General features: G+C 42.7%; 1 protein-coding gene across 2 annotated transcripts in view; it reads right to left on the bottom strand.

Annotated features, from left to right (window-relative positions):
- lrfn1 (leucine rich repeat and fibronectin type III domain containing 1) overlaps positions 1 to 9,001 on the bottom strand; it is a 241,800-nt gene extending 232,799 nt beyond the window's left edge. The window contains exon 1 of one of the 2 annotated variants that reach the window (XM_070543566.1): positions 7,899 to 9,001. The gene's annotated coding sequence lies outside the window, so the exon portion shown is untranslated. The remainder of the gene's footprint in view (positions 1 to 7,898) is intronic. The other variant, XM_015951179.3, reaches the window with a different exon arrangement.
- Positions 9,002 to 16,188: the final 7,187 nt, after the last annotated feature.

Genomic DNA, 16,188 nt, shown 5'->3' with positions numbered 1-16,188 from the left:
TCCAACATCCTGTTGCATCCTACATGGAGAAAAATTAAATCATCCTTTACGTCTTCGGCAGGCTATACAAAATAATCGCTGATGAGTAAGAAGCCACCCATATGTGCCGTATCAAACGTCCATAGGTAGCACATCACAGCAACATTGAATGCAACATTTTAGAGCGCTTACATTTCCCTCCTATAAAAATTCATGATGCAGCAAAGTTTAAAAAGTGGAATGTGTTTTTCGCCTCGTGAGGTCTGTGTGTTATTTACCTGCGGTTCCTCCGGTGTTCGGCGCTTTAAGTACACCGCTGCTTTGTTCTTGTCACTTTGTCGCTTGCTAACCCTAGAAAGTCAACCCAGCGACTGGCTGCAGTTTAATTGCTTCAGTGCTTTAGTGGCTACCCTTTTGATCTTTTTGGCTACTGTAATTATGCCATTTCTTGAACTTTTTCTTATACATCTTAAGCACTAAATAACTTTCTTTGCCTAGGGAGAAACATCTATCTCACTCTGTTGCCTGTTACCAACTTAATTGGCACTCATTTTCTCCATTCTTAACATCTTCCTGTCTGCACACACAGTGCAATTTTCACACAGTTAACCATGTTTTTTAGTCACTGACACCACTTATTGCAAATCTTTCATGCTTTGTATGACATTATCCTCAGATCCTTTGTTGTTTATCTCCGGTTATTGCCTGAGTTCTGCAAAGACAGCAAGCGTTGTCAAAGGAAAATTAAAAATTCCCTCTGAAGTTAGGGCCACGAACCTTTTTCAGCCTAAACAAATGACTTTTTCATGATGTTAGAATCAGCTTCTTATCTCTGCAGTTCAAAATAACCACAAGGAATTAGTCCACGATGACATTTAGCAGTTAACAGACACGCTAACAGATAAACTTATATTTAACTTTACGAGAAATGAGTAAAATGTGCCGTAAAAAACCCACCGATTACAAAAGTGTCATAAATGTGTAACCAAATATGGGTGGGATGGTATCAGATATTTTTATACCTATGATTGATATATTAGGAACACATCCAACAGCACATTCTACAGTAAATAAAAACAGCTGTAATGTTGCTATGCATTGTGGGATGTTGCCCTGGACAAGCAAGCGTGTATCCTGCTTCGAGTAGCTCTGCTCGTGTCAGAGTTGTCATTTTGTCTTCTGAATGTGTTCAACATGAGAGAAATAAGCACCGCTGTTGGGGGCGGTGCTAATCGGACTCTGATACCCAGATAGGATGTCGGAGAGGACATATTTTATCCATTTTCCAAAGCCGGGTAAGGTCCACAACCACATGAAAAAGCTGGAAGAGTGGATTTTCACAGTGTGGTGCAGATCAAAGGGCATGCGCATATTTGTGCCATACATTTGGCTGGTGGGAAAGGTCCTACATTCAAGATTAGCGAGCCGGTACTAGCAACACTCTCAGATTTAAAGTTATCCAGGAGGCGGCGGTGTAAATGAAGGGATCCAGCTGAACGTATTGGTTAAACTGCATTCAAGCGTGGACGAAAAAGGCTTTTGACCAGAGGTGGGTCGTATGTAAAAAGTAGCAACACACACAATAAACTGAGAGTAAAAAACTAACTAAGGCCCTGTCCACACGTAGCCGGGGATCTGCCTAAACGTAGATATTTTTCTACGTTTTGGCCTGTCATCCACACGAAAACGGATCTTTTTAAAAACTCCGGCCAAAGTGAAGATCTGTGTTTTCTCCGTTTTGGGTGTCTGCGTGTGGACGGACAAAACCGGAGTTTTAAGGTCCACAACGTCCCTTTCCGCGACAAAAAAAATGCTGACATCACGTGTGCGACCTGTGTTTACACTAGCCGACAGCATGGATGCCCTCAGAGCTGCGCTCGCTTTATCAATTGTCCAAGCGCTTTTTGCTTGTTTGTTTTTGCAAGCGGAATTACTGCTCCTTGCGGAAGACCACAGACGAAGGACGAGGTTAAGAACGGAGGAAGTACTGCCGCCTACAGGTCTGGCATGTCCTTAACAACGTATTTATCCGGGTACGTGTGGACAGAGTTTGTTTTTAAAACGAGGTGGTGTGGATGCAAGTTTTTGGAGCGGCGGATATTCATTTAAAAAAAAAACCGGCTACGTGTGGACTAGGCCTTAGAGATAATGTGTTGTTGAGCACTGTGTGTAATGAGTAACTGAGTGTACATGTTGGAATTTTGCATCTGTCGGGTTGTTTTTACCAACGTCCAAGCGTTCGTGTTTTTTTAGATGGGGAAAGCGGTTTGTTTATCTCGCGTTAGCACCCAGCACTTGCACAATGACAACTGTAGATAGGCTACTGCAATGGAGATGGATACTCTGCAACACTGATTATTTTTAATATGGCATGCAAATTTGAACCTTCCAGTGACACACGCCTGCAGTCTGCCTTACGTGTAATTTTAAAATATTTTAAACATTTCTAAACAATTTTGAGTCTTATTTTGATCAATGATGTAAGGCGACTTTCTCTTTCATGCCATTGCATCGTAGAACAAAGTGATTTAATTAACGTTGCAGAATTAAGACTAAATATTAAAAAGTATTTTTATTTGTACCACATCAATGCTATCATGTCTGACCCGGGGACACAGCAGGGGTCCAAAGTTTCATGCAGTGCTGAAAACCCTTAGTGGTGATTGTAGTGCAGGAGTTGTTAAATGTTAATAAGGGAATGACCATCCTTGGATAACAGACTCTGCATCACTTATGTCTGAAATAAACATTTCAATGCTAACCTTTGGGGGGTGTTAGCTTCAAAAGCTTCCTTCTGTTGCTGGCCAATAAAAAGGCTATATGTTTATAGTAACACATTCTTGTTTTATTCATGTTTTGTAATATACAGATCAGTTTTTTAGACTACCTCGGCCTGACTTAAAGTAAAAAAAGAGAGTATTAATTTGTGTCATCCACAAAACAAAATCAAGAATTAAAAAACAGAAAATAGATGTAAGAATTTCATGAGACGGAAGTTTTATCTAAAACGTCTCGTCTGGGGCAGGGACTCAGCCATTTTACATGTTGGTTATGAATTACATCAGAAAAACATTAGATTGCTATGTTATCATGGAAATTTAGAAACTTAGTGTTTGCTTGAGCCTTACCAGAAGTGTCAGTCAGTTTTTCTTCTTCCGGCACTCGCAGAGTACAGACACTTCTGCTTTTGCTCCCTTGTCTTTTTTTCCCAAGGCTCTTTGTCCTGTCTGCCCACAGAGCGCTTCTCTGCATTTCTTCTGAAAACCCCTATTTTTTTAGCGATGGATTTGATTAATTGGTCATTCAACACGATTGACAAGATTTTTTCTACGATGAGAACGGAGGAGGGGGCTCCCACTTGCCCGCAAAGGACAGCGGGATATATGCTCGATTCCTGGAGGGAGTGGAAGATCGTATGCCTCTCTCAGTTGTCCATTGAGGATGTCGAAGATGTGTGGATATTTGGCCTGATGATCACTGGATTTCTTCTGATTGGAGTGGGAGGATATCTGGTTTTCTGGAAATTTGGGAAGACGGGAGCGATTGGAGGGCGACCCGCACCCACGGAAAGCACCGTCGGTGTGGAGACCTCACAGACTGGGACATTACTCGAGGTGAATCGTAAGCTGGACAATGTTCTAGCTGCGATACCGGTATTAGTGCGCAAATGGATGTCATCTCGGAGAGGGTCACTGGACGGTATGGAAATGTTTAAAACCTGAATTGGCTTCACTGGAGGATTTAAATGATCAGTTACAGACTTCAAGGCAGAGAGGAAAATTATCTCTGCCTGACCCAAACAAAGTCTTGTTATCCGAATCTGACGCCATGGCAGCCTTGTGAATGCCAACAACAAACCCCCCACAAAGGAATACAGACAGATGCTGTGAAAACCCGACCTACCCCCCCGCCTTCGGATTGGTGGACTTCAGCCTGGCGAGGTCATCAACCTGCAGGTGTCAATGTGCTCTGCGCTCCTCCCAAGATCTCCCTCCCACCTGTGGCTACAGTGGCTGAGCGCCATAGGGCTGCTCTCACTGGGGAAACAGGATCCCAGCCCCCCCCCCCCCCCCCCCGCCTTCCTCTCGGTGTCTCATGTTGTGAACTGTTGATGTTCGTACTTACATGTTTGAGGTGGGTTTTTTATTTATTTATTTTTTTTGCATAGTAAAGCTACGCCCTGCCGGGAGTAACTCTGGTATGCCTTTTTTTTCCCTCCCCCAATTTATCCTCATGTGATGATTAAAGTTTTTTTGAATTTGAATTTATGTCCGTCAGATTAGCACAAAAGAAAATTTAGCAAGTAGAGCTCAAATGCACTGAACTTAAAATTTCATATTACCCTGTTTTTTTGTTAGTGGTGGGTTTTATTGCAGTCCTTTGCACTGTTGATTTTAAAAGGACAAATGTAGGTAAATCAGAACTAGTGTCTGACCTAATCTAAAAACTGACAAATAGCTGGCAAGCAGGGTTTGAGTTACGGGGGAGCTAAGGGGAGTCCAGCTCCCTCAAAAGAGTGATGGGCTCCCCCAAAGGCCTTCAACTGACACACCATGCGGGAGCCCCAAAAATGACCAAGTTTCAATTTATATTAAATTATTTATATGGATCCTCACTTACCTGGACTTCTGTCAAACGCACCACGTCTACCTCCACCTTTTTCGGCTAGTAATCAGTCAAAGTCAGATCATTTCGCAGTCCTACACACCCTGACTCTCACTCGCTCTGATGGAGATTAGTTAGACACCTGGCACACAACATCTCTCCCTCGCAGTGTTACGAACACCAGATGGACACAACATCCCCCACCCCCCAGTTTTATAGCTCTCCCAAAGGCCTGTGTGTACTTCAAACCCCGCTGGCAAGGCTACAAAAAACCACAAAAACTACAAAAGATGAACAACACGTCAACTTCCATCTAAGAAAAATATGACACCAAAATAAAACATCACTTTTAGTAACACTTGTAAAAACATGGTTACTTAAAATAAATGAATAAAAAAAACATTTGGATAAATCAAACTGCCACAAATATAAATAAACCAGAGCAAAATGAAAGCACTAACAGTTCATTTTCATTTTATCTGTTCATGTTTGATTATTTAAGATTTTTTTTTACTGTTTTAGTAAAGATACAGCATTTGAAATCATTTCTCTTTTAAATTTTGATTTCTGGAAACCATCTTTGTCGTTAAAACCCCACGATGACGTCCCAGCCCCCCTTCATCTGCAGCCTTGTAATGTTGCTTTGCGAAACAAAAGGCTAAATATTCTCCCCGCAGCACTTTTCCTTGCAGATTTGAAGAGTGCCAAATCAGTAACTAACGCTACATGAATGTTTATCACTAAAGACGTGTGATCATCAATGCAATTTCAAAACTACGGTGTTAGAACACTCTGTGCATGTTTATATATGCATCTAGATCACCCTGAACCACACTCAGGATTTCTAGTCTGCAGTCATAATCAACCCCACGTCCATTACTGGCGTTCCTACTTTGACATCGTGCCACCAATTTCTGTTTGCAAATGTAATTTTCTCATCGGTTTGTGGAGTGCTGCATCAAAAACACACCTAGTTGTAACAAGGCACATGCCCACCATGAAATTTCATGGTCCATCACAACCCCAAAGCCTCGAGTATCATAAAGTCATCTTTAGAGAAAATTATGTTGCCCCTGAAAATGTCAAGCCTCCGACATGACTCACTGCAAATAGCTATTTATGTACTGTACAAGCAACACCAACAAAATAAGCTTTATACATCGCCTTATAGAGTCTTTTCTACTGCAGGATTTAGATCAATAGCTTGTGTTTCTGTTATTCTTTCGTTCCTGCTGTGGCTGATAACCTTCTCCTGGTCCCGATTTCATAATGAGAACACACGACACCAGCACCAGAGCAGCTGCTGTAACACAATACGGCAGAATGACAAAGCAGAGAGACCCCATTAATCTCCACTCATGGCCTGTATACGGCAACTAAGGCAGAAACTGCACATATGGCTTGGCAACTATTTTTATGCATTACCTGCTCGGATGAGAGTTTGTTTCCCAGTTGCTCGGATTAGCATTGCAGAACATGGAGGTGTTGGCAATAATGCATGATAATGATAATGGCCATCCTGTCTGATTTCATTAGGAGAACACATGACAGCAAGTGCTCTGAGCTTCTGCTGTAACATCCTGCAACACACTGACGAGCCAAAGACGTGATTATCACCACTCTCTGCATCACATACATCTGGTTAAAAGAGCGGGGGGAAAGGGGGGGGGGGGGGGGTGTAAATAAATGCATAAGAGTCCCACAGCACATTCTGCAAATTCAAATTACAAATCCAGGATGGCTCAAGGGTACCGAACCTCTTGTGAGCGAAACTCATTAACCTCCAATTTCAGGAGGTTTATGCCAGAACCTTTACGATCTGGTCACTCAACAAAAACAAGGATTAAACCTTTACTTACAAATACTAACAATAGGCAGATGAGATGACACAATATTATTTATGTGTTCATTGTCAGATTAGGCGACATTACCGAGAAGACCATGCGTGGACCCTTGTGTCTTATTTTATCTCAGACTTTAGCAGACAGAGCTAAAGAGGTGAAGTGCTGCTGCTACATTAATAAGGGTAAAGAGGGTGTGTACAGTAGATGCAGCAGATACAGTCAGTGTTTTTCAGGCACTGTAAGCTGCAGTAGCACTCACGGCCTCATCCTGACAGAACTACACAGCTGGCCCGTACCACCACCTTCCCCCAGGGAGACGTCCTGCAAGGCATTGTGCAGAGACGAAGCACAGCTATGAGGTAGGTGCACTTGACTTCAATGCAACACCCTGGCGTCCAACCCCACCTCGCTCTAACAAATGTGCAGTCCTACACCTCTATGCACGCCACCTCCAGCCCTTATTTCTCTAACGAGTCGTTGTTTGAGCCACCTGAGAGACCAGCAGACGTTCAGGCAGTGACTTCTTCAGCCTCATGCTCCAGAACTAGGATAGCCAGCGTGTGCAGTAAACAACTTCCCACATGTGCCGGGCTGGACCTGGGGCTGAATGACGAGAGAGGCTTCAAATGAAAAAAATCCAACAGCAAACATAATTAGCATCAGTCATTCACAGCATTAGTGAGATCATTATCACACAGCACGTTCTGGAAGCCTTTTATCATCTCCAAACCCTCTTTGCTGGTTGTTACGGATGGCAGCCCTCGGGCCGGCTTGGAGCTCCAAATCAAATGGGCTCTAACACACACTCACACACAGGCCTGCGTTTTAACAAGTTTTACTCATGATCCAGCCACTTCTCTCTGAGCTACCTCCTCTGGACATGGGAGGGTCTCAGCAGCAGCAGTTTCAGCAAAGTTCTGGTCTCTGCCTTGTGCTGATGCAGACACGCCCGGGCCATTTCCCCAGGCATGTGGGAATCGGACTCAGGTATTTAACCCATCATTTTTTTAATGGACAGATTGGAATCCAGTGCACAGCACAACAATGTGACTGGGCTGCTTTAGGCCCAACATGCTCAGACTAATAAACAGATGGAAAAGCATCAAAAACTGCCCCACCACAGAAACTAGATAGATAGATAGATAGATAGATAGATAGATAGATAGATAGATAGATAGATAGATAGATAGATAGATGATAGATAGATAGATAGATAGATAGATAGATAGATAGATAGATAGATAGATAGATAGATAGATAGATAGATAGATAGATAGATAGATAGATAGATAGATAGATAGATAGATAGATAGATATAGATAGATAGATAGATAGATAGATAGATAGATAGATAGATAGATAGATAGATAGATAGATAGATAGATAGATAGATAGATAGATACCACACACACTTGTGTCAGAGCTGACAAACTATATTTGACATTGGTCACCAAAGTCTGTGGGACTCACCAAAAGTAGAACTGATAGAGCAGATCCCACAGACTTGATCCCAGTGCGCATGATTATTTAACTGGTCTCACGCTGGTCTCTGGAACTGCAGGTGGTGGACTGTGGAGTTTATTTATTCCTAATCCACTCGTAAAAGCCTCCCCCCTCCTGTTTTTTTAGTCCGAAGCGTTGCTGCAAAATCCAGAGGACGTGCGGATCTGCGGCGGAAATGTCTCAAACAAGAGGGTGTCTTCAGTCAACCACACCTAAGATCGAGTCACTTATAATAATGATGCTCTTGAGTAAATCCCAGAACGATCCGATCGAGATCTGAAGGCTGAAATCCCACCAGAATCCGAGTCGGGAGAGTCCGAGGACGCATCCAGCCCCCGTTTGGGTTGTAATACGCATAAACACGGCGGGTCACATCCCCTAGAACTCTCGCGCCTCTCGTGAAACGAGATGGAGATCTGCAGTCCGGGACTCCTGGTGAGGCGCTCCAAAATCAGAGATGTAAAAAATCCTCTGCCGGTTGAAGGCTGGCGTGAAAATGAAAGAAAAGTCTCCGTTCTCTCAGACGCTCGTGTTGTCCCAACTTCCCCCGGTCTGAGGCGGGATGAAGGAATCCCACCCATGTACTGATGCCCGTGTGCGCCTTCACCACCCCCTCCAGACTATCCTCTGATACTATGCGCAGTCATGCGAGCAATTAGTTTTCATACACGACTTGGTCCGTCCGCTTTCTTCTAAAGCAGCCAGCGCGGTCGATTTCTCCGGGCTTGGCGCGGGATGAGGCTGGGAAATCTGGCTGTGTATCCCAGAGGAAAGAAAAGAGAATTAAAGGGAAAGCAGCCCTCTTTTACGCGTCGTCCACCTGCGTGATCAAATAAAAGCATCCCCGGCTGTCACGCCATGATGTCTGGAGCAGAGCAGAGCCAAGCAGCCACCCTGGACACTTTCTGGGTCCTCACAGGAAACGACTGACACCTTTCATGGACAATGCAGCATTGCAGCAACGTGATGTCATTTGAGCTGCGTTGAAAGCCAAATATGCACGAGAAAACTGGGTACTTCCAGAGAGTTTGTTTATTTAGGAAGGAAAAGGGGAGTGTTTTGATACTCCAGGATGGGCTGGGAGATCATGGTCCAGCTCAATAGGATGCTGCAAAGGAGGGCTGGCAGGGAGGGACTACAGGGAGGAGGTGGAGGGGGTGTTGGGTCATTGCTGCATTTCAAAAATACCATCCATCCTCCTCTGTGGGTGAAAGCTCCATGTTCAGGCTCTGATGCTTATCCATCTTTAAAGGCTGTGATAATAAGCACGCGTTGACCTCGTGTATGTTCTCCTTTCCTCTGGGACAAGCGTCTTCATGAACAGACATGAGAAACATAAATGTGTGTTTTCCCCACTAAGGAGGAAAATGGTGGATTCTCTCAGAGCAGCAAAAGAAAGCAGCCATCCTTCATCATTATATCAACATCTGCAACACGTTCCAAGCACCCTCCGTTGTGATTATTGATCCACGCTTGTGTTTTCTGCTTGCATGGAAGTGAGACAGAAAGCATGACAGGAACAAGGAAGTCTGGTGGAACTGACGAGTAGTACCATAGATTAAAAATCAAAAATGTCATTGTGCACTGTCTCACAAAGCATCACAAGATCTGTTATCTGTTCACACTCCCGGGTGTGCTATGAATGATTTTCATCTACAAAGTTGTCAATATCTGTAAAAACTGACTAAGGACTAAATTGTATATCAATTTAGACAATTAAATTAAAATCTGTTTAATTGTTCATGAGACATTTTGCCAACAGAAAGTGTTGAAATCCAACAATTCATGCTATATTTTAAAGGAGCAATGTGTACAACGTCTACAGTGAAATAATTACAAAAAGGTTTCCATCGTGTTTGAAGGACAGTTATACTGAAACAGGGCTCATTCTCATCTGGATGGGGTTTGTCTGTTGTTCTCCTTTTGAAAAAAATAAAGAAGGACGTACTCTTTGTTTACCACCAGTGAGTTTGGGAGGTTGCCATATCTCAATGAGCTAATGCTGCAACCTGGCGCTTGTCAAGCAAATGCAAAAAGCTCCAGAGGTGTTTAAAGAACTGAAGCCAAACAACTGGAGCGACCCAGAAATAATTTCTTGTACCTCTAAGAAGCCACGGTATATTTTTGTTTTACTCTAATATCGGGTGAAGCAGGCTAGAGGCAAACAATGAGGTAACATCGAGCTAACAATGCTAACGCTGAATTAGAAGCAAATAGTGGATTCTAAAAATATCTCTAGCTAATTTTTCTATTCCATACAAGTCAACATGAGTAAATCGTGATGATTTCCTTCCTTTAATGTGTCGTTTAGAACTACAACAACAAGCTCAAAGCAAAATGGCAAACAGACATGTTGGGAGCCGGCATGCTGTGCCAGAGCGTCAGTTTCCGACTACCGCGGTAAACCAGAGATTTCACCAAATTCTGACCTTTACCATCGTGCTATTTAACCTTCCCCTCACACCCATCCTAACCGTAACCCTCTCGCGCTTTCAAAACATTGTTCTTAGTTGTAACGTCCCTCTCCAACATGGTTAACAGGAAGTTTAGAATGAACAACAGGGTTAGGGGTATGATGGGACTGAGGGGAAGGTTAAATAGCAAGACGCTAGAGGTTAAATGTCAGTGTAATATTTTTACCACAGGCGTCGGAAACCGATGCTCTGCCACAGCGCTTAGGTTATGATAATGTGTTGGCCCGAGACATGCTACTGTAATAAATGTCGTAAGAGCTCCATACCCTACAGCGTCCAAGAGTGCCAACACCAGATATACTAATGTTCTTATCTACTTCAATTCAGCTTATTTATGTAGCACCAAATCATGACAAGTCAAGGCCCTTCACTCCAATTGAATTCAGTTCATCATGTCAGTTAGTTAAAAGTTTCCGATACAAAAGAAAAGCAGATTGCATTGAGTCACTGACGGTGACATACAGCAATCCCCGTACTAAGCAAGCATGTAGAGACAGATGAGAGTTGCTTTTTGTTGGAAAAATAGATTGCAGTTGCCAAATTTTACCACATGATGTCATTCTTACTTCATTCTTACATTTTGCACCTTTCAGGAAACTGTGTCAAGTAATGTGTTGTCCTTTGAGCATGTTAGCCGAGTTTCTACAAAATGGACTGTAGTGTTTTGGCCAGTACTGCGCCGGGAAAACAAGATTAAAGTAAATTAAGTTGACACCAAATGTTAATCAGCTGTAGAAGTCCATCTAATGATTGTTGTCTGTGTTTCATATTCAATGGTAGATAGCCAAATTCATAACGCCAAACTTTTGGTGAAAATGATCAAATACTCAAAGTGTTGAGGATGACTATGAGCTACCACCCTTCCAGTTCTCTGATTGGTATGTTTTGCATTTGCTGATTTATAGCTAAATATGTGTTTTTAACAGTTGGTTGGATGTGTCAGCCATCTTGAATAGGATTGACTCCAAAAGCTTAATTGTTGTAAAGTGCCTTGGGGGGTCCCAGGACTCTAGAATGCACTATATCAAACACAGTCCATTTATCATTTGTTAATAGGGATGTAAGAAAACATTGAGCGACGGTGGCACAGGAGTTAAGTGCTCGCCCCGTAATCGGAAGGTTGCAGGTTCGAGCCCCGCTCAGTCTGTCGCTGTCGTTGTGTCCTTGGGCAAGACACTTAACCCACGTTGCCTGCTGGTGGTGGTCGGAGGGACCGGTGGCGCCAGTGCTGGGCAGCCTCGCCTCTGTCAGTGCGCCCCAGGGCAGCTGTGGCTACATCGTAGCTCATCCCCACCAGTGTGTGAATGTGTGTGTGAATGGGTGAATGACTGATTGTGTTGTAAAGCGCCTTGGGGGGTTCCAGGACTCTAGAAGGCGCTGTATCAAATACAGGCCATTTACCATTTTTACCATGATACACTGAAATATCCCGATATTTCAGATTATGATAGTAAATCAATGTTTAAAAACAGTGTGTTTATTTTTTTTATTGAGAATTTACGTGCAAATGTTACCTGTATTTCTTGTGTGCAGTGCAATTAAAGCTCTGACTGCTAGGTGGCAGCAGTTTTTACTGCCTTCATTCTGCTGGAACAACAAGATATCACGATAACTCCGTGTGTCTAGGAAGCATCTGCTCTGAGTTTTTCAATTAAATTCTGTCTTAAAAATACAAATATATCGTCCGGCTGTTGAATCACAATACATTGTGTCATCTACCCTGTGTTGTGATATAAACGGTACTGCCAGATTCCTGCCAATACACACCCCAAGTTGTTGGCATACAAGGCGTTCCCAGGCCAGCTGAGAGACACAGTCCCTCCAGCGTGCCCTGGGTCTTCCTTTAGGTTTTTACCCAGTTGGACATGTCTGAAAAACTTCACCAGAGAGGCACCCTAACCAGAATCCCAGGCACTGCTCTTCTCGGTGTGGAGGAGCAGCAGGTCTACTCCAAGCCCCTCCCGGATGACCAAGCTTCTCGCCCTATCTCTGAAGGCCACTTGTATCCCCCATCTTGTTCTTCCGGCCACTATCCAAGGCTCGCGAACCACACGGTGCCAAAAAATTTCACTCACATTTTTCAGCCCCGCCCCCCCAAAAAATGTTATGAAGTTTGGTTGCAAATGTTGCATATAAAGTAAAAAATTTAAGTTGTTGCATAAATAATGTTTTTAGAAGGGATGGATTTTATCCTGTTAGAGAAAATCCCCCTTTCTGGCACAGATGATGTAAAGGTTTTAGAGGTGGAGTCCCTCGCTATTTCAAAACATGTACAATCAAGTTACGTCCTAACAGTTCCCAAATGTAACGTCATAATAATTGTCAAATGATACGAAATAAAAGCGCCATGAATAAAACAGATAATCCTCACACGGTTCTGCACGCACACTTGATGGCCTTAAAGTGACCACTTTAGGAGGCGTAAATCATTGCAGCACCGCTTCTTTCACCCAGTCACCATTTTGCAATAGATAACGAAGAGCTAGATGTTCCACGCCATCTTTGTTTTCCTACAACAACATGACGGGGTCATAATTATCTAACGCACTACTATTTGTACAAGAGAAGTGGCCCGCTGTAATTAAAGGGCACTTCATAGTGATTGGGCCAGCAATGCTTTATTTTCAGAGGGCTAACCTACCAGAAGACACAGGAAACTTGTAAATAACATGTTTGATCAAAACTCAACTCCCCAGCTGGAACTTAACTAGTGTCCGGGGCACAGTTTGGTCTAAAGAGCTGAAATAAATGCTTATTGGAATTTAAATGCAGCCTCGAACTAGTTTTGTGCCTTTTCAACACATCCTCCAGCGCATCGTTGTGCTGCAGAATGTGCCGTAAAATGCAAGTTTCATAATGAGATTACGCCGAGCCTGATCTGAATGAGGATGTGTGTTCATGAGGTGGGTGAGCGCGTGAGACGCATGCAGAGAATACTGATGGAAAATTGAAAAACAGCCATGAAGGAAGCCAATCTGCTATTTATATCAGGCCGCCTTCCATGGGGCTAAGCTCCCTCTCACAGTAATGCACTCTAAAAGTGATTGATTAGTCTGTTATCGAGATATTGTCCATCTTAACAGTCCTCACTCCCTGAAGTGATGAAATTACTGCGCAGTAGTCTTTGAAAGCATAATAGCAGATTAGGTCAGTGTGATCCATCCGCTCTAATCAGAGAACTTGCCGTCCCCTAAAATCCAAAATATGAGAAGGGGATCAGCGCTCAGTTCCAGTAGACACCACCGCACAGCCACTAATATCCTCTGAGGTGTGCTTAATGACCTGGAACATATTACATGCTGAGGTTGCTCGATTTGGGATGAGGTGAACGTAGTCTTGAGAATGCATCCGTCTTTAACTGCTGTTTTCCCCCTCATCTTAACACAGATGTTGCTGTTTTTAACAAATTCTTCAAATCAATTTCCATTAAGAGCCGACAAAATCTGACCATTTCTCCCTCCTGCCTGAGCCCAAAGGAACTTTAAAATCTTGCTCCATCATTTCAGCTATGAGCTAATGGTCTCGTGTGTATGCGTACCTTGAACTGGGATTAAAATTAGCGCAGTGACAGGGACAATAAAACACTGCCTACAGGAAAAGCAGCATCATTAGAGCACATTCGGAGCTCCGTAATGGATTAGAAGAGTCTTAATTCAGTCACAGACCCACACGGGTACACTCAATCACAGTACAAAACGGTCCTATTTAACACACCATACATGTAATTGGATGCCTTCGTATTTTTGTCTGTCAAATCACAATAAAACTGAAACTGTGGGCTTGAAAATCTAGTTTAAATACCACCTTTCAGTTCTTTGTCTCATTAGCTAATAGCACAATTATCTGCCAAAAGGGAGGCTTCATTTTCAACAAAGTGGAACTTAATAAACACGTCAAGTCTTTTATTTTGTTCGGTTATTCTGCACTTGAAAAGCATAACAAAAATATGTTCACCTTCATCCTACGATTAGCTAGAAATGATAATTATTTTGTGTCACTGTGCTCGAACATCAGCAACCGTTTCTCTAAACGAACCGTTTATGTTCAATTCAAATCTCTGCAGCATGACCAAAAAAATAATAAGACACCGCCCTATTTCCCACGTGACCGACTGGTCCCCACTCTGAAAAGATACTCGTAAACAATTAACATTGTTTTGTTTATTAGACTCATAATCTTGTTTACTAACGTCTGACTCAGTGCGTTTACATGCAGCCAGTAACCCTTTTAAAACCCGAATATTCACAATAACCCGGTTCCGCAGGTCCATGTAAACACCGCCAAAAACCCGGATATGCTCATGACCGGGTTTTTAAAAACCCGGTTACTACACCTGGGGTAACCCTTTTCTAACCCGAATGTTTGGTTGTGTAAACGCATATCGGGATATCCCCATCAAAGTGTGTGTTCTGCTCATGCTCTGTTCGCAAGGAATCTTGGTCTTTTGAGTAGCGAGACGTCTTGTATGCACCAGAACACCGGAGGTAAACAACAAGTTGGGAGCAACATGGCGAGTCGCGGCACAACACCACACTTTTGGAGTGACGAGGAAACCTCTGTCTTCATCGGTCTGGTGAAAAGTATGAACATTATGTCTTTTGTTGACTGCCGAAAGTACAGAGACAGCCAAATATACAAGAAGGTAACCGCATATTGCGTCTCGACGTAGTCCATACGTCCTGACGCTACCCCAACGTCCGCATTTAAATCGGGTTATGCAAGTTAGGGGTAACTCTTTCTATTTATGCTTGTAAACGGGTTATTCTGATCAACTCAGAAACCCGAATACCGACCTTAACCCGATCATAACCCGGATATTGGCTGCATGTAAACGTAGTAATTGTTACCTGTTCTTCACTCATGACCCGGAACATCAAGAGACAGACTCTGGTGCACAAAGAATGTAATTTTTGCCAGAAATCATTTGCACTAATTGCTCCTTGAGTTTGATTTAACAGTAAATAGCACAAATAATTCACTGGTAAATGCATAGGCAACATAAATAAAAGTTGATTTCACCATGTCTATTAAGTGTATTCTGATTGCAAAACAGCAACACATTTGTGACTAATTATCCGTGAAGCTGCATCTGACACCCTTCTCTAGACTTTTCCTGACGTGCCTGCCCTCTTTTTTGTGAAGGCGATAATTCAGTATATTTCTCCTCTTCCAGTTTCTTTTCATGAGGCGTAAATGCCACCAGATCTTAGAAAAGAATACTTTTGCTAAATACATGTTGCAAACAGTTCTGTTCACCTATTTTTGGTTTGTTGCTACTATAACAAATGCATGCATACTGCCTAAAGGTCACCTTTACTAATTCATTTGTAGTGGTCTGTAGTTGGAATGAATGCCTTGTAAGTCGTCCTATTAGTCCTTGCTAGATTTAAATCGGTACTGAAGGCATATTTTTACCACTTGGCTTTTGGTCGGTGATCACATCTCCCTCTGTTTGTTTTTATTCCTACTTTTGTGGCCATCTTGTTTTAAATAAGGGTCTTATTCCTATGTGTTTTCTTTAGTTTTAGGCATGTTACCTTGTGTATTATGGTCTGTGTTTATATGCTGTTTATGCAGTCTCTACTTTCTGTGAGTTTTTAGATGTTGATCCTATGTTTCTGTCAGAGGAGCAATGTCTATACCTGTGCCTAGCATCTTTGATCTTATTTTGTTTTTATTTAACCTTTATTTATCCAGATGAGTCGATTTAGAACTCATTCTCATTTACGACGACGACCGGCCGTCATAAATCAGACGTATGGTATGGCATGATAGTTTATATA

The sequence above is a fragment of the Nothobranchius furzeri genome, chromosome 13 (assembly GCF_043380555.1).
Source record: "Nothobranchius furzeri strain GRZ-AD chromosome 13, NfurGRZ-RIMD1, whole genome shotgun sequence".
In the NCBI taxonomy this organism is placed as follows: Eukaryota; Metazoa; Chordata; class Actinopteri; order Cyprinodontiformes; family Nothobranchiidae; genus Nothobranchius; species Nothobranchius furzeri.
This window is presented reverse-complemented; position numbering and strand designations above follow the sequence as displayed.